Here is a 23,209-nt window from a genome sequence, read left to right as displayed (position 1 = left end):
ACCCCCAAAAGTGCCAGGACGAGGTAGTACCCATTCCAAACAGGTGCAGATTCGAACCCAATGTCAAGGCAGGGCCTCCTCCCCAGGGTATAGCTGGATCTTCCCTAAGCCACAAGTGTTTACTATCTACTTCCTGGCCTGTCTTGTTTTCAGATAAAAATATTATGGGGATGTTTGCTTCTCTTAAAGCCAGGAAAACAAAATTTCAATAAATTCTTTTTAAGATAAATATTTAAACACGAAATAATTCTGAGTTTTAATACATGGGCTTCTGGACATTTCAATAATTTTTCAACTATTTTAATGTTCAGGGATAAAGAACCATTAAAAAATACATAAAGACATATGTATAGAAGGGTGCCCTGTCTATCACTCCATGCTCCATTATGGATAGATGAGGTACTGTTGGTTTCTATCTTCATTTTAATTTAAATTTTGATACTTTGTTCATTATGGATGTTTTCCCCATTAATTTCATTTTTTAAAAATACTTCATTAAAATAATATTCATCTTGATTACTAATTTTTGGGCACTTTCTTAAATTTGTGCCTGAGGTGAACACCTCACCCCACTGCAGGGCCCACTGTGAAGAATTGAGTTCTACTCATTGAGCTGGAAAGCATTCTGTTTTCTTTCTTATACATCATAGTAAAATGAGGACATATTGGACTTTGGAGTGAAATGGAATAGGTTCTCAATCTTTGCCCTGTCATTTACTAGGTTGTGATTTTGTCAATATCATGGATATAAAATATTATTTCATTGGTGTCTTAACCTCACTAATAATTAGAGATTTATAAATAAAGATCTCTTCTTATCTTTATCAGCCACTATTGTTTCATTCTGTAAATTGCATATTCCTTGCATATTTTCCTACTGGGTTTCTTATATTTTCTTGTTGGTTCAGAAGAAATTTTTACATCTATTGTATGTTGCTATCATACTAGTTTTATTTGTTACTAATCTCTGTTCTCATCTTTGGCTTTAGTAACGAAGCAGAAATTTTTAACTTTGGTAGAGTCAGATTTTTCCTTGTATAGTATATGCTCTTAGAGTTCTTCCTTACAGGATCCTTTCTCTCTGAGGACCAAAAAAAAAATATATCATTTTTATCCTTCTGTTAGATTTATAGTTAAGTTTCATAATTAAGACTTTAATCCAGATTGATTCTTCCCCTCTGTTGGATTACTTACTTACTATCTTTCAAATGCTCTCTCCCATATGAGATCCAAATAATCTTAATACCATATTAAAATTACTTCTTTCTTTCCCCCACTGATTTGTGATGCAAATCATACATAGGTTAGAAGAACTGTTATTGTTAAAATGTTCATACTGCCCAAATCAATTCCTGTTAAATTTCCAGCAGCATCTTTCACAGAAATAGAATGAACAGTCTTAAAATTTGTAAGGATCCATAAAAGACCAAAATAGCCAAAGAAATCTTGAGAAAGAAGAACAAAGCTAGAGCCATCAACCCTCCTTGATTTCAAACTGTATTACAAAGCTATACTAATTAAAAGAGCATAAAAACAGACAACATAGATCAATGGAACAGGACAGAGACCTAGAAATAAACCCATGCATATGTGGTCAATTAACTTATGACAAGAAGCCAAGAATATACAATGGGGGAAATAGTCTCTTCAATAAATATTGTTGGGAAAACTGGACGGCCACATGCAAAAGAATGAAACTGGATCACTATCTCACATCTTACACAAAAATTAACTGAAAATGCATTACAGGCTTTAATATGAGACCCGAAACCATAATATTCCTAGAAGAAAAAAACATAATCAGTAAACATAGGTCTTGGCAATATTTTGAGTCTGTCACCAAAACAAAAGCAAAAAAGGCAAAAATAAACAAGTGGGACCACATCAAACTAAGAAGTTCCTGCACAGCAAAGGAAACCATCAATAAAATGAAAAGACAACCTACTAAGTGGAAGAAAATGTTTGTAAATCATACATCTGATAAGGGGCTAATTTCTAAAATATATAAAGAACTCATACAACTTAATAGCAAAGAAAAGAATATCCACCCAAAATTCAATTAAAAATGGGAAGCAGATCTGAATAGACATTTTTCCAAAGAAAAAACACTGCTATGTTTGATACTGCATTATTTACGATAGCCAAGATATAAAAACAACGTGAGTGTCCATTGATGGGTGGATGGATAAAGAAACTTTTATATACATAAATATAAAAATTTAATATATATCTATAAATATATGTATCCAAATGTTGTTCAATCATTAAAGAAAATGAATTCTTGCCTTTTGCAACAACATGGATGGACCTTGAGGGCTTAATGCTAAGATAACTAAGTCAGATAGAGGAAGACATGATCTCTCTTATCTGTGGAATCCATCCATCCATCCATCCATCCATCCATCCATCCATCGAAACCAAGCTCATAAATAGAGGGAACAGATTGGTGGTTACTTGAAGTGGGAGTGGAGGGTGAGGGAAATGGTGAACTGTGTTTTGGGTGTGTGTGTGTGTGTGTGTCTTTTTTTAGTTTAAATAAATGGAATAATAATAAAAAAATGCTATATTAAAAAATCTATTAACAGACTCCCTGAGAATGCAGGTGATATACAATGCTGTTTCAAAATACTTATCCTATTGATTTTCATTTCTCCCTTTGCTCACCTCTTTCACAATGTGACCAGAGTTGTGTTTCTAAAGCATAGTCCTGATCATACCATTTCTTCCTCAAGACTATCACTGAATTAATTTCTTCTGGCTAGCTTTCCATTCAAGCCCTGTGGTGCTCCCATCCTAAACTCCTCTCAGTCTCAACCCTGTGCTCTGATTTGCTGCCATCTCTATCCATCTGGTAGTCCCCTGATTCTGCTTTTGGGTTTCCTCCATCATTCCTTCAGGAAGGCTCCCAAATGCTGACATCCCTCCTTCCGGGGGCAAGAACTTGGCCTTTACATTCCTTCTGTTTCTCAGGCTTTCATGTGCATGACAAGCTCACCGAAGGAGCTTATTAAAACGTAGATCCCAATTCACTAGGTCTGGGGTGGGCTAGAGATTCTGCATTTCTCCCAGGCTCTTCGGTGATGCTGCTGATGCTGGTCTGGGGTCCCCTTGTTAGTGGGACAGTGGTAGTTATCTACCACCTGCATAGCTGGTTAATTGTTTGGCACCCCCCTCTTGTACCCCAACAGACTTTGATCTCCTAGGGGATTGAGGGCTGTGTGTTTCTCATCCCTGCTATCCATTGCCTCACACCAAGGGCCCAGCCTAGGATCTAAATAGAATTAAATTAGGTTTGATGCAAACTGGGGAATAGTTGGGACAATTTGGCTCTAGTATCTCCTTTCTGCTGCCATCAATGCATTGCTGGCTCTGGAGAGGGGAGCCTAATGTCCTCTGCTGCCTAAGGAGAGGCCCATGGCCATTGGCCTTCAAGAATCAGAGCTTCTAGGATGCCTGGGTGGCCCAGCTGATTAAGCGTCGGTCTTCGGCTTGGGTCATGATCCCAGGACCCTGGGGTTGAGCCCTGTATTGGGATCCCTACTCAGTGGGGAGTCTGCCCTCTCCCTCTCCCTCTGCCCCCCACCCCTGCTCATGCTCTCCTTCTCTCTCAAATAAATAAATAAAACCTTAAAAAAAATCACACCTTCTCTGCAGTATTTCTGTGCACCCAAACTCTCCTTCAGGGAAAAGTAATTATTTAAGCAGATGACATCACCCACTAGGTCCAGGCCATAGCAGCTAGGAAGAGGAAGGGAGAACACATTTTCATAATGTTTGTGGAATCATGAATAAGCATATTTTCTCTGCAAAGTTGTCTCCATTTGAAGCAGAAGGAATGAAATGGTAAAATTCTTGTTTGGAGGTGGGCTGGTGTGTTCTGCTGCTCTCCTTTGGAAGTAACTGGAGAGAGGGAATGTTCAAAATTAAACTCATTTTTTAAAAAGGTATTCTTATGGGTCCCAGCAGACTATTCTTTTAAGGGACAGAGGTCACCCAGTGCATCTCTTTCTTATGCCTCCTTAGGAGAAGAATTAGGCAAGTGAAGGGGTGACAGAGCTTTAAAAGCCAAGAAGGTGAAGAATGAGTGGGTAGAAATGAACCACTATCCCCTGAGACCTGAAGGTCACAGGGATATGGCCAATAGATCCCTGTGGGTATTGGCAGGGTGCCCACGTTGTCTGGGTTACTTGGGACTTTCCTGGTTTCAGCACTGAAAGTCCCAGGTCCCAGGAAACAGCCCAGACGCAGGCAAATTGTGAAGTTTGGTTACCCTATAAAAGAAAGGTCACCATAAAGAACGTGTTGAAACAGTTCATTTGGCTCTTTGTTGTCTAAATTCTTCGACTCTGTTCTTCCCTCCTGATGATCTTCCCCTGCCTTCCTGGCTTCTCAAAAAGAATTTACCCACATTGCCTTTCTCCTTAATCCATCCTAATGCTGAAAACACCACAGGGGTCTGCCTTTCTAGGAACATTTTTATCTGTGAGTGAGCCCTGTCTGGGTGCATTTGTATGTGCTTGCGATCACATTATTAGTAACCACAATGTCGTGCACTTACTTGGTTTTGCAGAAAGCTACCCTGTATGACTGCATTTGTTACTAATAAGGACCTTCCCCATAAGAAGATTCTGTTGGGAACGATTTTGGCAACTCTAAACTGTTCTTGAAAAACACTAGGCTCCAAAAGGGCACAGGTGGCTTAAAGTGACGAGTCATCAGGAGGCGAACTGGGGTCTCCAGCTCAGAAATGCTCTGAACGCTGGGCATGTCCTGCCCTTGCATCATTTAATATATTTTGTCTTGAGGTGCCTGGGTGGCTCAGTCGGTTAAGCATCTGCTCAGGTCGTGATTCTGGGGTCCTGGGATCGAGCCCCTCTTCTGGACTCCATGCTCAGTGGAGAGTCTGCTTCTCCCTCTCCCTCTGCCCTTCCCTCCTCGTGATTGCTCTCCTGCTCCGCTGTCTCTCAAATAAATAAAAGTAAATAGATAAACAAAATGTTCGTCTTTATCTGTGTAAAGGTGGTGTTTCCATTCTTAGGTTATCTATATGTGAAAGCCAAGCTCTAAATTCGCTCCACAACAACTAGTAAAGAAGCCTCCTGTCTTATCTATGGTGGAGATACAACGACTGTGTTTCATTACTTTTTATTACCATCTTCCACGGCCTCCGAGCCCTCTAGTCAATTGGGAGAATTTCCTGTGTCTGATAACTTGAGATTTAGGCAAGAGGCCCCTGTCTGCTCTTGTAGCCAGAGGCAAGTGGAGAGGGGAACAGGGTCTGACCCGAGGCTCACAAACTATGTCAGTGCTGAGCCTGGGAAAGTGGACTCAGGTACAAGGCTTCACCCTGGCTTTCCAGTAGGGCTGGGAGAGCCACTGTCTAAAGAGGAGATCCAACTCACTCTCATTGTTACACTTGTGGCGGGAATCACATAATAGAGACAAGAAATTGGAGGCGTCTTCATCTGAGAGATGGAAGATCTGTGCAGAGACAGCCTAATCCTTACAGGGATTTTTTTTTTTCCCCCAAACAATATCTGATAACAGGTAAACTGTAGGAAGAGGCATGTGCTTTGTTTTTTTGGTCATGTAGGTTTTAACATCCAGCCTGCTAACAAGTCACCCAGGGGATAATGGAAATGATTCATCTCATTTTTCCCCCTATATACATTGTTATTGGCTTGCAATTTTTTTTTCCGTTTTCATAGCTGCTTTATTTAGCTGTAAAAAGGAATTATGAATGAGGAATTGAAAATGCAGGATTCGACAGATGGCCTTGGATTTTTTTTTTTATTATTTTAAATTAGAGTTGTTACAGGTACTAGCCAATAGAATATTTTTAAAACGTGCATTACTGAGGCCCCCAGCAGAACGCAGTACATTCAAATTAGGATAACCTGAGTATTATTCAAAGAAAGACTTCTTAAGATTGAGTAGAATATTTAGAAACCCACAAAGGATAAAGCAGGACTCTGGGTTAGTAACACAGTGGGGGACATCATGACCACCCCTATCACTAAAGGGGTTAGGGGAGGAAAGAGTTACTGGAACCCACGAACAGAGATTAGATGGAGTTTGTTACTTGTTAGGTGCTACCTACAACCTTAGGTCAAAGGGCATGACTACTAGCATGAGTAACCTGGCCCAGAGGAAGCCAAAGGAACACACTTCCACACCTACTCTCCTTCTGTTCTCTGGATGTTGCTCCCCACTGCAAAACCCAGTCTGAATCCAGCAGGTACAAGGCCAGTGAGATCTCTCCAACTGGGTCTGCTGGGGCAGAGATGAGGTTGGAGAAGGATGGAGAGGGGATTAATATGGGCAGAAAGAAACTACTCAGCATATAGTTTCCATAATTATTCCAATTTTGGACTCTTAAAACAATGATCCTGTGGAAAGTCTATGCAGTTATTAACCCCATTTATAGATGAGGAGACTGAGGCCAGGGACCCATGTCAGTTAGGTCACCCGCCAGGCCCACATCTTTTCTCTATAACCCCCCTACTCTTTCTTATGCTTCAAAACAGCAATGGGCTGGTTCATTATGGTGCCATGTCCCATGCAGCATCGTCCCAAAGCAGCCCAATACAGAAACTCAAGTAACTCCCGATGCTTAAAAAAATCTCTAAATCATCTTCCTATTTTCTTTGGTGCCATCATTTCTGCTTCTAATGGGTCGCAGTATCAATTTGACCTCTTGTGACCATCCCTGAGGTTGTTCAGACCTTGGTGTCGTATTTTTACAACTCTTCTGGGGTTGGTTGAAAACATTATATGGTGTGGGGCTTGTTATATTTTATGATTCAATATGCCCATTTAAAAAAATATTCTCCTGTCCCCAGACCTTTCTGAGTTGCTCATACTCTAAGCTCTATAAATTGCGAGGAAACTATTCCATTACCTGTATTTCCTAAGGCAAAAGGGCATGTCTTCCTGCCTGGACAGAACATTCCATAAATCACCCAGATTGGGAGGCTCCCACGGTCGCAAAGAAGTCTGCAAGTATTTATGCCGAGGTGAGAAGGCACGCTTTTCCTTCCTCATCAGGTACACATAATTTGCATATCCCATTATCTACTTATTAACCAGAATGCCTTGTTACAATGGCAGACTGTGAAATATGCACGCACGGGCAGTTAAACAACAAGCTCTCAGGGGTTCATCCTGCAATTACATCCCCGGTAATGAAGAGGCAAATGGTGAGGATGTGACAATGGGATATTCAGCAATGGAATGAAATCAGAATTTGATCTAATGCAACATGACTTGCTCACAGCACAGGTAGACTATCAAATGGTCTATGAGAAATCCAATCCTTGGTATAATCTTCCTATTAAATCCATTGTTCTCCTAGTGGACTGAATACCACACAGAACAGTATGCAAATTAGACTTCATTAACAGGTTCTTCCTTTTATCTTCATTCAGTTTAATGGTGACTTCAATTTTTTAGCTTTATTTACTCTGGGAATGCGAATGTTCCAGTAAATTTAGCAATAGGATGGGAAGGAAAACAAAACTATTCACTGATATCTAAGTTACATCTTTAGTACCATGGAAGACAAATATATACAAGCTATTTTTTTGAAAGCAGCTATCATCAGTTAAAACATTTGAGCTGCAGCAGGAACTTTGGAGTTTGCCATGTGTTAATTTTATACTTCAGAACCCTCCAGAAATGTAACCTTTGGGACATGATCTTCTGTTGTAACAACAGATGTACAAAGATATCTTTGCAGGGAGGAGAACTAACAGTTACATGGGTTTCCCCGGGCCAGGTGCTCTGCTAGATTCTCAACATATAGTATCTGATTGGATTTTCACAGCAACCCTTGAGGTGGCAGTTCTGATTAGTCAGTTTCTGATCTTTCTAAGCCCTTCTCAGCCAATCAGAATGCTCACAGGAAGGAATGATGCAGTCCATGAGAAAGGGTTTTTTTAAACAAAGATCGTCTCTGCTTTGAGTTGCGAGTGCCTTGGTGATCCCGAGGTTCTTGAAATTTCTGCTATTTGGAACACCACCATTATTTAAAATATTTATATCCAAGCCTCAGAATCTCCAGCTCTGGGCTTTGGCAGAGCAGTCCACACTGCTTGGGAAAAGATTGCTTTTGTTTCTTCCTGGCCCCTGGGTTATCATCCCTGGGTCCATCCTCAACAAATGTGGCCTGGCTCTCCTTCCAGTCTTGCTGCCCCTCCCATTTGCTGTGATGGGTAGATAGGAAGTGGATCTGCTCTAGGCTCTCAGATCATCTCATTCATTCCTCAGTCCTGTCCCAGGAAGAACCCATCATAAATATTGTGTTAATTCTGGGATCGCATCTCTCTGGAGTTATATCAATCACCCATTTGGAAAATGTGTAAGCTGTTTCTTTTACTAAATGCAAAAATTCTAAGCAGCATAAGACAGCTACAGGAATTTAGCCAGTGTATTTATTGTTCTGGAGAAGACATCTAATGCCAATAAAAATTAAAACCAATTTTTGTGTCTGCTTAGAAAGAAACCATTGGAAATGAGCCTTTTTAAGAGAAAGGCAAGGTTCTCAGCTCTCCTGACCATTGAAGTTTGGCTGCATTGCCTGGTCTTGGTTTAAATTTGAAGGTCAAATAGTTAACTTATGATAAATGATACTAGATTGAGGTTTGAGCCAAGGCGGAGAGTGTGGGAAAGCTTATAAGAAAACCATTAAGGCTCCAATTTTGCTGACCTGTGGAGGACTATGGACTGAAACAGTCTAGATTCTTGCACTAAGTTTTTGTGAAGAGGCCAGAGAAGGTATTAGTAGCTGAGTTGAGGTCAGAGGCAAACAGAACATCAGAACATGACAATAACCCCATTTAAGGGTGTGTGTACAAACCTGTCCTCTGAAATTTCAGATTTGCCTCTTTTTTTCTTACCTCCTCCAATTAGATAGAAGAACTATTATAAAGTGTTATGCTGGGCATTTGGAAAGGCTTTCTAATATTGCTTTTTCTGTGTGATATTCTCTTTCATGTTTAGTTGGGCCTTTGCAGCCATGCTGATTCTGATAGGTCCTAAAATAGGCTTCCAATTTATCCAGCTTTGTTTTAATACAACGACCATAGTTCTTTGTTCTTATTTGTTTTGCTTTAAAAATCTGCAGTTTCATGAATAAGTACTGCCTATGAAGATAACCATGGGAAATTTAAGATAAATTCCACTGTAAACTTGAGTAATTTCACTTTATTTCTTCTGACCTCATATTCCTGCCTTTATAATGAAGGTATAATATTGCCCCCTCCTTAACTACTAGAATTAAGTCAGTGCTTGCTACGTGCCAGGAATGACTAAAATGCTCTAGGTTTATACATACATCATCTCATTCAATTTCGAAATCACCCTAGGAGCCCATTATCATTATTATTTCTAGTTCTTTAGAGGAGAACACAAGCGCTCAAAGATCTCAGATTACCTACAGAGGTTAGATCATGAATTCAGTGTCCTTAAAAACTGTACTACACCGTGGATGTAACTTCCAGCTTTAACATTCTTTAACTCCACTTTTCAAAATAAAGATTCTCATTGGTTTAGCTATGCCAAAATATTAACTGGAATGAAATCATCCTTTGGATGATGGGGGAATATTTGATTTCTTCTACAAGTTAACATAGTTGTACCTTGAAATATTTGTCCATCTGTCACTGAGAGAGTAAGGGGAGTTGTCCCAAGCTCTCTGGCATGCTTCTTCAAGGAAGATGATCAATGATAACAATGGAAGTCACTTTCTATCTTCATCATGCAAGCATATATGGGCAGAGGTAGGAAATCAAAACATCATTAACATATGTGTACAACATATTTTGAATTTTAAACCGTCAGTGGTGGTTGTTGATTCTTATGCAGTAAAACAATGGAAGCAACTTTTCTCCTGTTGGGGAGATCACTGATTGGTGTTTATTTAGATTTTTATTTCAAAAATTATCAAAATTTTCATGCCTCTTCACTAAAGTGTCCACAGCTCCATGATGGCTGGAGAAAGTGGGAGAATGGATAATTTCAGTCCCATTTCCCACAGCACATCACAAGACCACTTTGTTAGGAAAGGCAGGTGGTGAGTGGCTTGGGAATAGATATTCTAGCTTTGGTACCGTCCATCTCTCTATCTGTCCATCCATTAAATCAGTCCTTTAATAAATATGTAGCAAGTATCTACTATGTGCCAGCAAAGAGCAGGATTAAGCAAAATCAAATTAATAACAAAAGTCTTGGGAACGCCCAGTCTAGTGAATTGGACAGATTAGTGAAGAAACAACCAGGTGATGACAAAACGTAAGTAGGGTTATGAGAGAAGACGGTATCAAATGCACAAGGCAAACACTTTTTCCAATCCTTTTGAGGGCCCAGGCATACTATCTGGTCCAGAGCCTTAAAAGTTGGATAGATAATCTGCATGTGATCAAGTACAGGGGGAGTGTCCCAGACATAAGCAAATCCATGAGGATTCAGGTCATATTCAGGTATGACCTGAATCCTCATGAATTCCAATGAATTCCAGGTTTAATCGGGCCACAGCTTAGAGTGGAGGATAGGAAGACATGACACAGGTAGCATTCCAAGACTTAAGTCAAGAAGGATTTTGCATGCTGCTGAAATACCTTAAACCTTAAAACAAGTAGAGACTATCAAGGCAAAAGCTGTCATGTTATGATTTGATTTTTTTTTTTTTAAGACAACACTGATGGAGAGGGCAGAGCACAAAATGCTTCCTTATCCAACTGAACTGTTGGACTCTGTATATGGAACCCCCTTTCCTCAGCAGTGAGGACTTTCAAGGGGTTTCTAGAAATGACTGCCCTTCAGTGATGAGACCAGCCAAACCCAGTTTAGCAAAAAAGGCAGAACATGGGCAATTGGCCCACAGTTTGGAGGCAATAGGGCACTTATACACCTGTTCGCATAATTTGCAAAGGAACTATAAAATGTGCAGGGCCATAATAGGAGCAGTCATAAGAAATAGTGCATTGGCTGATTTGGGCCAATAAAACCTCAGTGGAAACCTAGATTTGTTCTACTTTGCTTATCTTCACCCTTTCCTTAGCCGAGTAGCAGCTTAAAAAAGTGTTAGCACAATATAGCAGGGCCCAGAAGCTCAATTGCTTACTGCAGACTCATCTGTATGATATTTCCTCACGCAAGTTTTGGGCTGAGTGTCAGATGGGGGTGAGGTGGGGCAGGCAGGGTGGAGGACAGGCACCTGGCAGGTTGCTTTCGTTCAGAACATAGTATTCAAATGGAAACACATCTGAAAATACTTCATTAGTTGTGCAACCACACTTCTTTGTGCAGTTATCGGTCCTAATTATATGTTTGTCTACATTACTGGATTCAGTTTAGATTGTATTATCTTAGAAAGAAAGAACGAGACTTATATGCAACCTGACTTTAGCTTAATAACAGAAAGATGCAAAAGGCCGTGTTTGCATAAATGCTACTCGATGCTGACATTTCCAAAGACAGTAGGACGAGTGATCGAATAATAATTTAAATAATAAGTAAATAATTTAAATCTTGTGCTGCTAAAAATGCCTTAGAGTTCTGGAGTGTCTTATTATTTTAAAATATTCTTGGGGCGCCTGGGTGGCTCAGTGGGTTAAGCCTCTGCCTTCAGCTCCGGTCGTGATCTCAGGGTCCTGGGATCGAGCCCCACATTGGGCTCTCCACTCAGCGAGGAGCCTGCTTCCCACCACCTCTCTCTGCCTGCCTCTCTGCCTACTTGTGATCTCTTTCTGTCAAATAAAAAAATTAAAAAAATCTTTAAAATATTCTTAGATTCATGGCTTCATGTGATTCTCCGAAACCTCTGTTGCACCAGGGTGGTAGTATGAGCTCCATTTTTAATGTCAAATGTGGGGTAAGGGTTTTGAGAAGCTCCCCCAGCTCATCCTCTTCTTCCGAGTACTCTGTGCATTTTATTTTTTCCACCACAACAAACCCAGAGTTGCACAATTGTTCTGAGAGCATTAACTCCACAGCCACACACAAAAAAAGCTGCACTTGCAAATCCATCTTTTCTCTGACTTGTGGATTACTCTGCTCATGCATTAAATGTCATTTTGAATTTTTATGGATTCCAGGAGAAACCTGGCCAGTTGGAATCCCTTCATCAATTCCCTTCAACTTGGCTGAGTGGTGCTAGACAATATTCTCCAACTGGTCTGCTGCATATGTGCTAATATTTCCCATCGTGTGCTCCCCTGGTCCCAAGATCCCCATTGCCATTTTTAAAAAATCCTATTTTTGATTACAGTCGATTTATCCCAAAGGGGTATAATGGTCATAATATAAAATGGGATATATATAGAGAGAGAGCAAGAAAAAGAGAGGAAAAAAAGACAGCCAGTGAGAGCTAGTTTCTCAATTTCAGCCTAGGGTTGGGGAGATGCAGAAGAAAACTGGTTCAATCTGGAATCGATTATCTGGTATGATAGATGACAAGCAAGGAACAAAACAGATGGAAAGAGGGGTGAGTAAAGAGGACAGCCCACCTGATCCTAATTACGTACACCTACACTTGGAAATCTCTTTGCCAGACATCTTGAATAGCTCAAGACTAGGTGGAGGGGAGTTCCCGAAGACTCAGTGCAAAAATGAAAACTTCGGTGATGAACAAAGGGGTCACATGGAAAGAAATGTGGGAAATCATTGCTTGACAAAGATACCTGGAATGGAATATTTAAGATCTTGCATTTTATAATCATACATATTCTACAGATCTTGGCACCCTCTAAGGGCTTAATACATTTTAGATATTATTTTAGAAATGGAAGCTTGGAATGTTTTAAAACATAGTTTCCATTATTTAAAAATGAAATTCAGAGGGGCACCTGGGTGGCTCAGTAGGTTAAGCCTCCAACTCTTAGCTTCGGCTCAGGTCATGAACTCAGGACCCTGAAATCAAGCTCCATGTCAGGGTTCACGCTCAGCACAGGGTCTGCTGGAGATCCTCTCTCTCTGCTCTACCCCTGCTCTCTCTCTCTCTCTCAAATAAATACAAAATCTTTAAAAATAATAAAAAGGAAATTCAATGGGCATGGTGTATTTCAGAATTATTAGAGCATTTAACAAGATTCTATGTATCCACCAAAGTCATCAGTGGAGACCAGAGTTGACCCATGGCCAAAGGTTGACTGTCAGCCTCTGAAGCAGAAAAAAGTGGGGGAGAAGGTGGTGTTTGTCAAGTAGCTGCTGTGTACCATGAGCCTCTGCTTATAATTTCTCATGATTTTTGTGATGCCTTGAGGTGTATTTTATTCTTCTCCATTCACACCTGAGTCTCATAGAGGTTAAGTCACCCAACATCACATAGTAAGTGCTGTAACAAAGTTCTAACATCATTCTCACTAGAGCAAAGTATTTTTTTAAATTTTTATTTATTTGTTTTTTAAAAGATTTTATTTTTTTACTTGACAGACAGAGATCACAAGTAGGCAGAGAGGCAGGCAGAGAGAGAGGGGGAAGCAGGCTTCCCACTAAGCAGAGAGCCTGATGAGGGGCTCGATCATGACCTGAGTCAAAGGCAGAGGCTTTAACCCACTGAGCCACCCAGACATCCGAGCAAAGTATTTTAATAAAGACAAGAGACAAGAAATGTGGAGTCCGAGAGTTTCCCCAAACCTGGCTCCTGAGCCCCTGTCTCTCTTCTCTCTCCCTCCTCCTATTATATGTTCTTTGCACCCCTGTTCTAACACACCTTTGGTCTAACTGGTTGTACCAGATTTTTATTGTTAATACAGTCACTCTGGGACCAACCAGAATCTCCTTTGCTGTTTCATTCCAAATTCAAGTTGGCCCAAAGAGGAACTTGTAATGTTTTGGAAGGTGGAAGGAAAGCAGCTGCTCGTATTCTCTGAATGTCTTCCCCTGGTTACATAGAGCTATCGGAATGATGCTGAGGGGGTCAGGATGATCTACTGGTCCCGTCTTTGCTCCCCACTGCTCTGCCTCCAGCTCATCTCCCTGACTGCTGCTGCTGCTGATGACTGGCCATGCTAGTCTTCCCAACAGACACTTAGTGGTGGGTCTGCAGAGGTCACGGCTGCCCAGACCTTCCCAGAAGCTCCCCCTTTGCTGGCCCCTGAACACCTGTTCCTGTTCTGACTTGTCCACCCACACCAGTATGTCAGACAGGCTGGTGGGTGACCTTTCCTCCGACTTTCCAGCTTCCCTACTGCATCTTCATTTCCCTCAGCAACTCCACAGTTGTGAAGGTCAAAGTCCTGTACCCAATCCCTATCCTACAGCACACTGAGCGGCTCTGCATCTCTGACTGAATCTCACGACTGATACTATTACAGCGACCCAGGCATTTATTCATCTTTTCCATTCTTCTGTCTTTCCACACAATGTCCTGCATAGGTCCTAGCACACAGACGTTCAACACATGTGTGTTAAATTTTCAAAATTGTTTTAGTGAAGTGTACCTGACATACAATATCTTATTAGTTTCAGGTGTGCATCCTAGTGATTCAATATTTGCATACACCATGGAATGATCCTCATGATAAATCTAGTCACCATCTGTCACCATCCAAGGTTATTACAATATTATTGACTATATTCCCTCTGCTCTACATGACATTCTCATGACTTACTTTATCACTTGAAGTTTGTACCTCTTAATCCCCTTCACCTAATTTACTGGCCCATCCCTCCTGCCCCCGACCCTTCCCCACTTTGGTACCAACAGCTTGTTTGTTTTGTTTTTTAGATTTCCCATATAATTGAAATACTATGATATTTGTCTTTCGTTATCTAACTTAGCTCACTTAGCATCATGCCTTGAAGGTCTGTGCATTTTGTTGCAAATGGCAAGATCTTGTTCTTTTTCATCACTAATCAATATTCCCCTGTGTATATATACCCTATCTTCTTTATCCTTTCACCTATTGATGGACACTTGAGTTGCTCGAATATCTTGGCTTTTTTAAATAATAATGCAATGAACATAGGAGTGAATATATCTTTTTGAATTGGCGTTTTTATTAGTTTCAGATAAATACTCAGAAGTGGAAAAAAGTCCCTTTGAAGAGCCAATGAAAGCCCCTCCACTGAACTTTGGATATTCAGAAAGTCCTTCTCCAAAACTAGAAGGTTTTATTCCCCAGCTATGGCTTAATCACACCTGTGGGGTTATTGTTTATAATGCCATAAACTCTATATCCCGGGATATCTCATGTCTTTTCAGTCTTGCAAGAAATTCTGAGAGTTACTGCATTCCTTGAAAGCTCTGGGGTAAAGACATGATGAGGTAGAATAATGACAGTATATTGGGTTAGAAGACGTTGGTTGGGGTCTCAGGACTGTAACTTGCAAGCAGCCTGAACTTAGAGGTTTCTTTAAATTTCAGTTGAGGATTATAAACACCTAATTTATAGTTTTGAAGTGAGGCTCAAAAGAGTAAACGTGAAAATTTTTGTTAAAAATCTTTTATACACTAGTTACTAATTTACCTATCTAGATATTAGGTAAATATGTAAAGTACTTCAGAATTAGTGAGTTTTATAGCTAGCTAATTACTACTATGTATTTTTAAATAACCAAAATATAGTTATTAGTATTTATTAACTTGACACTTACTTGTCTGTAGGTTTTCACAAAATGGGTTATGTCATCCCATACCATCAAATTCCCTGGTCTCTGTCTCCACTGAGTTGACCTGACATGCACTTATGTAATTATATAGTTTTTGCCCAGTATCACCATGAAACTAATCAGAATACACTTTCTCCCTTTGGGAAATCGGGACAGCTTCCCCCCATTTAAAGTAAATATGGATATGTTAGTGTCATATCTGCTATGTTATTATTTGTATTCTTTTTGTTCCCTTGGCTTTCTGTTCCTCTGTATTTTTTTTAAAGATTTATCTATTTATTTTAGGGAGAGAACAAGCATGCAAGTGGCGAGAGGGGGAGAGAGAAGGTGAGAGAATCTCAAGCTGACTCTGGGCTGAGTGTGTAGTCTGATGGGAAGCTCAGTTCCACCACCCATGAGATCACGACCAGAGCTGAAATCAAGAGTCAGACACTTAACTGATTGAGTGACCCAGGCATCCCTGTTCCTCTGTATTTTTTTCATGCTTTCATGTGGGCTACTTAAAAATATTTAGATTCGATTTACCTATAATATTTGTGAACATATCACTTTCCATATGTTCTTACTAATTATTCTAGGTACTACTATATATATATATATACCATATATTCCACTTAGATCCCTTTACTTCCCTACTTTTAAAATAAAATTGTCTTAAGTATTTTCTCTACATACATTGAGCATATATACCTTCTTGTTATAATGTAAATAATATAAAAATAAAATTAAAAGAATCCATGAGATGAGGATAACCTTTTAGGTTTACTTTTATTTTTGCCCATTCTGTCATCCCTCTTATTTATGGTGGGTCCAGACTGCTTATGTTATTGTTAACTTTTTGTTGGAGAGCTTCTATGGCCATTCTTGAAGGGTAGATGGACCACCAACAGATTCTCTTTGTTTTCCTTCATCTGAGAATGTCTGTTTTCCCCCTTCATTCCTGAAGGATAGTGTTGCCAGGTATAGAATTTGGGGTTGATCATTCTTTTCTTTCCACATCTGCAAGATTGTGGTGCTACATCATCTGGCTTCCATGGTTTCAGGGGACAAATCCACTGTCATTTGAATTGGTGTTCCATTATGCATAATGTGTCTCTTCTGTCTGGTTATTTTTAAGATTTTTTTCTTTGTCTTTAGCAAAAATGAACTTTTAGTTTTAAGAAATTTAATTATGTTTTGTCTTCACGTGAATTTATTCATGTGAATCTATTCTATGTGAAGTTCATTTAGCTTCTTGAATCTGTACATTTATGCCTTTTGGCAATTTTGAAACATTTGAAGTCATGATTTCTTTTTTTAAAGATTTTATTTATTTATTTGACAGAGAGAGAGAGATCACAAGTAGGCAGACAGTCAGGCAGAGAGAGAGGGGGGAAGCAGGCTCCCTGCTGAGCTGAGAGCTGGATGCAGGGCTCAATTCCAGGACCCTGAGATCATGACTTGAGCCAAAGGCAGAGGCTTAACCCACTGAGCCACCCAGATGACCCTTGAAGTCATAATTTTTTTAGGTGTTTTTTCAATCCCACACTTCTCCTCCTGGAACTCCAATGATACAAATATTTGATTTTTTTTCTTTGTTATTGTCTCAGAGATCCTCGAGGCTCTGTTCATTTTTTTTTTTTTAGTCTATTTTTTCCCTCTATTCAGACTGAGTACATTCTATTGATCTGTTTGCAAGCTCACTGATTCTATCCTCTGTTATCTTCACTCTACTATTAAGTCCATCCAGATCATTTTAAATTTTGGTGATTTTATTTTTTTAGTTACATTTTCACATATTTAATTCCTTTTTATGACTTTCATGTCTTTGCTGAGTTTGGCTATCTTTTCCTTTTTTTTTTCCCCCAGGAGAATTTATAATTGATTGTTAGAACATTTTTATGACAGCTGCTTTAAAATCCTTAGGTAATCCTAACACCTGATTCATCTCAATGTTGATATTAGTTGATTATCTTTTCTCAATCACATAGTCATTTTCTTGGTTTCTTGCACAAGTAATGCTTTATTTTATTCTGGACACTTTGGTTATTATTTTAGGAGATGCTTAATCCTATTTAAATATTCTATTTTAGCCAGCAGTGGCTTTGTTCAGGTTTATTATTCTAAGTTCTAGCCTATTTTTATGAACTTTATTTCCAATGACAATTTTTAGTGTTCAGAACCCTTGCAATGTTGTCTCCTTCTCCTATTCTTTCTCCCCGTTCCTCCTCCCCACTCCCCCTTCCCCCTCCTTTCACTTCTCCTCCCCCTCCATCTTCCTCCTCCTTCTTTTCCTGGCACTGATGGGACTTTAATTCAATTCCAGCTGGTGACATATGCATGGGGAAAGGCATTTACCTGAATTACCTGAGTCACTGGGCTACCTTCTCTCTCTCTCTCTGTGTGTGTGTGTGTGTGTGTGTGTGTGTGTGTGTGGTGGGGGAGGTCAGAAACCATTGGATCTGAGTGGCCTATGTCACTGGGTGGAGATCAGGGAGACAGAGATTTCCATGCTGATGCTGCTGTCATCTGCTCACCAGTGCCTGGTTGTGGGTGGGAACTAGGATGGCCTGGGATTCACTGCTCTGGTTCACATGGGTCAGACCACTTGCTGGTTTAGAGAGAGATGGAGAAGGACTTCTCTTTACCAGGCCCTCCACCAGACAAAGCAGGCTTTGCTTCTTTGTTTGTTTTTCTCTTTGTGTGTGTGGTTCTGGGTTGTGGTCTCTCCAGAGCCCACACCAGAGTATTGGGGAGACAAGACTATAACCCAGTGAACTCATCACATTTTTGTTCCTCATTCTTAGGATGGCAAGCCAGTCTACCTTCTTGCTTCCAGCTTTCAAAGTCCTTTTATCCTTGTCTGCTGAATAATTTCCAGGGTATTAAGTTGAACCGAGAACAAGAAAACTGAGTCTTATGTCATCTTTCTCCAGAACTGAAGTCTATCCAATGTACCACTTTTGATATGAAAAAATATCCATTATGTAATAAGTGAACTTTTAAGGTTTGAGACAAACATGCATGATATGGACCCATTTTAAAATATGCAGGTTCTACTTACAAATATGCATAGAAACTTGTTCAAACAACTATGTAACAAAATAGTAGCTTTTTTAGAGTAATAGAGTTATTGATGATTTTTATTACATCTTCATGTTTATGTGGATTTTAAGATTATTTTTACACTGAATATTTACTAATTTTATAATCCAAAGATAAAGGTTAGTTCTTATCACTTAACTGGTCTTTGAAAAAAAATTATACTCACTGGCAAATGAAACATAATCTTAGGGGATCCGGTTCTAATTTTGACAAGAGAAGGCCAGGGGTAGGTAATACCCTTGTGGTTTTTAAATCCTTAAAGACCTGTCAAAGTAAAGAGGAATTACATTTGCAATATGCTTCTCCCATAGGCAAAATTTCAGAATGAGGACAAAAATTACAGGGAGGAACATTTTGGCTTAATTTAGTAGAGAATATCTATCAAAGAAATTTTGTTCAACAATGGCATGATCACTTGTCGAGGGTACTAGGGAGAGAATGTTCTGTGATGGGAAGGTCCTCCAGGGTGACATGTCCTTTCTGCCCAGAGCAGCTCTGACATTCTAATTATCTCATGTAACACGTTGAGACTGCCCTCCCACAACTTGGCTGTTCATTGGAAACTGCATCTGTCTTGTTTGGAGAAAGGTAAAGTCTAAGAGAGGGAACGTTTAATATTATGGCCTTCCTATTTATCTTTCCTTTGAAAGGACCATATGTTTCTCTGATTCTTTTCTGGTACCGATCATGCACATCTGACCTGTATTTTGGAAGTGAAGAATGGTAGAAAACCCCCTTTTTCCCCACCTTCTCCCAACTGTAAAAGAAGGAAAAAAAAGAAAACCTCCTTGCCACACTTTGCTCCTATCTTGTCCAACTCTTTGTCATTTTGACAACTAGATAAGGAGTCTTTCCCTGACATTTCCTTCGGGCTTCATAGTTTTAAATCACTTAAGAAGGTATCCTATATTTCAGAGGTGTGGAGGAGACGTAAGGCAGTGGGACTGGAAACAACGCTTCCCGGGAGGGCAGGAGCCCTGAGTCCAACTGTTGGTGCTGTGGCCCCTTTCCTGCATGCCACGGGGCTTCCTACTCAAATCTCTCCTCAGCCATGCTCCTAGGAGATGATCCAGCCCAGGAGCCATCCAGTAGATATTTGCTGAAATAGCAAATAAGTGTGTGAATCTGTAGAATACTGACGTTGATCTATGAGAGTGCTTTCCACATCCCTTTCAGTGGACCTGGAGGTCCAGTAGATTGTTCCAGAATCCTTTGTAAAGAGAGCAAAGAAGTTGCAGAGAGAACTTTGGCTGTAGGGCTTTGCATAAACCAATTCACAGACAAAACCATGTGACAGAGGATCAGCTTCCCTGGTTCATCCCAAACAGAGCTTTAACAACTCAGCCCCAAGCAATTTAAAACATCTCCTTTAAGAGCTAAACAGAGCCAAGGCCACATTTCAGTATCAATAGAAAAAGCCACAGGCCTCTCAGCGCAGAACCTGAAAAGAGCTTCCAGGGTGTAGATGTTGCCTGCATCGAATAAAAAGATGGAGTGTGCTTTAGAAACAGGCACCTTAAAATCTTTTCGTTCTCATGATGAATTTAGAGCACTCTTTCTCTCTGCTGGGAGCTCCAACGGCTAGAGCCAGCAGCCTCATGGCTGTGGATAAAAGGCACCTAGGAGAAAGGTAGACATTGCCTGCCCTCTTCCCAAGGCTACTACTGGCCCCTTCTCTTTGCTTTAGTCCTCCTGGGATCTGGCCTGCATTCCTTCTTTTGTTTCCACAAGCTTTACCCTTGGCTTTGCTTTTCTGAAGACGTTGAAAACTTTTTGACATAGAATCAACTTGATAAATTTTCACAAAGTGAACTCATCCATGTAATCCACACCCAGACCAACAGAGAGAGATTTTAGGAGAACCAGTGTGGTACTCACTGGGGCCCCTCCACTCCCAGCAGCTTCCTGGCTCCAGACTGGACTGACTCCTAGCCCAAAAGATTAGGTTTCCAAGTGTTTGAACTTGGTGCAATTAGAATCATACAGCAGGAACTGTCTTCTGTGTGACTTCTTTTGCTTATTATGTGGTGAGATTCAGCTCTGTCGCAGTGTGTGCTTGTGTGTGGAGCCTTCTCATTGCTCTATGGAATACACCTGCACAGATAGGTCAAGTTTATCTCATACCCTGCTGTGGATGCCCATTTGGGTTGCTTCCACCGGGGCTGTCCTGAATAAAGGAGGCTTGAATATTCCTGGATGTGTCTTTCAGTGAAGGTTAAGTATATACCCAGGAATGGAATTTCTAGGTCCCAGAGGAGTTAGCTTGAATCATTCCTACTGATTTGCTTTCTCATCAGCAGCTTATGAAAGTTCCTGCCATCTCACATCACTGGCGACACTCGGTATGGTCTCTATTGTGTTGTAGCCGTTTGGGTGTGTATGAAACACTGTTGCCTTGTGGTTTTCCTTGGTGTTTCCCCGATGATTAATAAACATGAGTCCTTTTTATTTTTATTTTTTTAGCCACTTGGATATTGTCTTTTGTGAATTACCTGTTAAGTTTCATTACCCTCCCTCTTTTTCTTCTGTGAGGTCATCTGTCTTTTAAAAACTAGTTTTATTATAGTTCTTTTTATTTTCTGAATAGGAGTCCTTTGTATATACACAAACCTGCATTTGGGCATATGCAAATAGATAGCATTTCAATAGTGTCTCTGTGGTTTGCCTTTTCACACTCAAGATAGCATGTTATGAACATAAATTCTTAGTCCAGTGTGTCATTTTTTCTATGATTAGATTTTTTTGGATATTGTATTTAGGAATATTTGCTTACTATATGGCCATAGACATATTTTCCTTAAAGTTCTGTTATTTTTATTTTACATTTAGGCCCACAGTATATCTAGCGTTGATGTTCAGTATTACATGGGGTTCAAGATTCACTTGGTCCATGTGGTATCAATTCCTTGCAGTATGTACCTTGCAGGGAAAAGACCACCCTGGTCCCCCAGCACAGAAGCTTCTCCTGTGTATTAACTTAGGTGACCATCTAGAGCCGTGCTGGTAGTAGGGGTACTCTGTCTTCCTCAACTATTCAATCTCCCGCCAGTTGTTTTGAAGAAATAAAATATCACAGAGACACTTAAAATCTCATGTTTCCATATTAAACTTATTTTTTATTCTTTCTTCCCAGAGTGCCATGATGCCGAAATTACTTCATTCGGTGTTGATGTTTTTACCACTCATGGACGTATCCATAAAGGCATATCATATTATTTGATCCGCTTTTAAATTTTTACAAGTAGCATCATGTGGGGCATATCCTTCTGTGACCTGCTAGCTCATCTCAATATAATGTTTTGAGATACATCCATGCTCCTATTTGAAACTTTCATTCAGTTAAATTTTAACGTCTTTATATATCGTAATGAATAAACATAGCACGGCACTGATTTATTGTTAATCTTTTCTCTTTCTAATGACTAATTGCTGTGCTTTAACTTTCGTTTGTTATTATGACTAATGCCATATGGAAAATTCTCCTTATGCATCTCCTTATGTTTACATGAGTTTTCTCCAGAGTCGATATCTAGAAATGGAAATGTTGGATTGAAAAGTGTCTGTACCTTCAATTTTTCTGGATATTTCCAAGTGCTCTCCAAAGAGAGGTGGCAAGTTATGTTCCTCCAGGCTGGTACCTAGGCTCCCCCAGCTTGCTACGTCTGTCCGTGTAGACAATGGCGCTTCCCAGGGTTACAACCTCACCAATACTTGCTTTTGAGAGATGTTTTCATTTTTCTGCTCTGATTTGTGCAGAAACAAGGGCCCATTACTGTTTCAAATTGCGTTTCCTCTGGAAGAGTGAGATTAAACAAGTTTTTAAATATTTACAGACGATTTGGGTTTTCTCTTTCCATTGTCAGTTGGCCTGTGTTTTTTACTCTCCTGTTAGGTTGTTTGTCTCCTCAGTTTGCAGACTTTAAAGAACAAAGGCTCCTGCTAAAGATACATTTACCAATTTTCAGAAGCACTTTAGAGACAGCAGAATAAGAGTTCTCTGGGATTATAGCAGTTGTCTTGACTATGGAAGTTTTCCTGTTTTGTTTGGTTTGGTTTTGGTTTCGGTTTCCAGTTTAATTACTGTATCTTTCATTTCAAAGATTGTTAATGGTTTCTATATAGTCCTTTTAAAATCCGTGTTTGGGGGTGCCTGAGTGGCTCATTGGGTTAAGCCTCTGCCTTCGGCTCAGGTCATGATCTCAGAGTCCTGGCTGGGATCGAACCCCGCATCGGGCTTTCTGCTCAGCTGGGAGTCTGCTTCTCCCTCTCTCTCTGCCTGCCTCTCTGCTTACTTGTGATCTCTCTCTCTCTCTCTCTCTGTCAAATAAATAAATAAATAAAAATCTTAAAAAAAAAAAAATCCGTGTTTGTTTAATAATTTGTTTGCCAGGTGGATATTATCCCTTTATTTGTCTCTGGGAGCAAACTAAAATTAACTTCTTTTAATCTCTTTAGCAGTTCCTTTTATGACACTGGTGTCACTTTGAATTTGTTCATTTTCATTGGTGGCAAG

This window comes from Lontra canadensis, unplaced genomic scaffold (assembly GCF_010015895.1).
Source record: "Lontra canadensis isolate GAN:19392208 unplaced genomic scaffold, GSC_riverotter_1.0 scaffold128, whole genome shotgun sequence".
Taxonomy (NCBI): Eukaryota; Metazoa; Chordata; class Mammalia; order Carnivora; family Mustelidae; genus Lontra; species Lontra canadensis.
Note: the sequence above shows the minus strand (reverse complement) of the source record.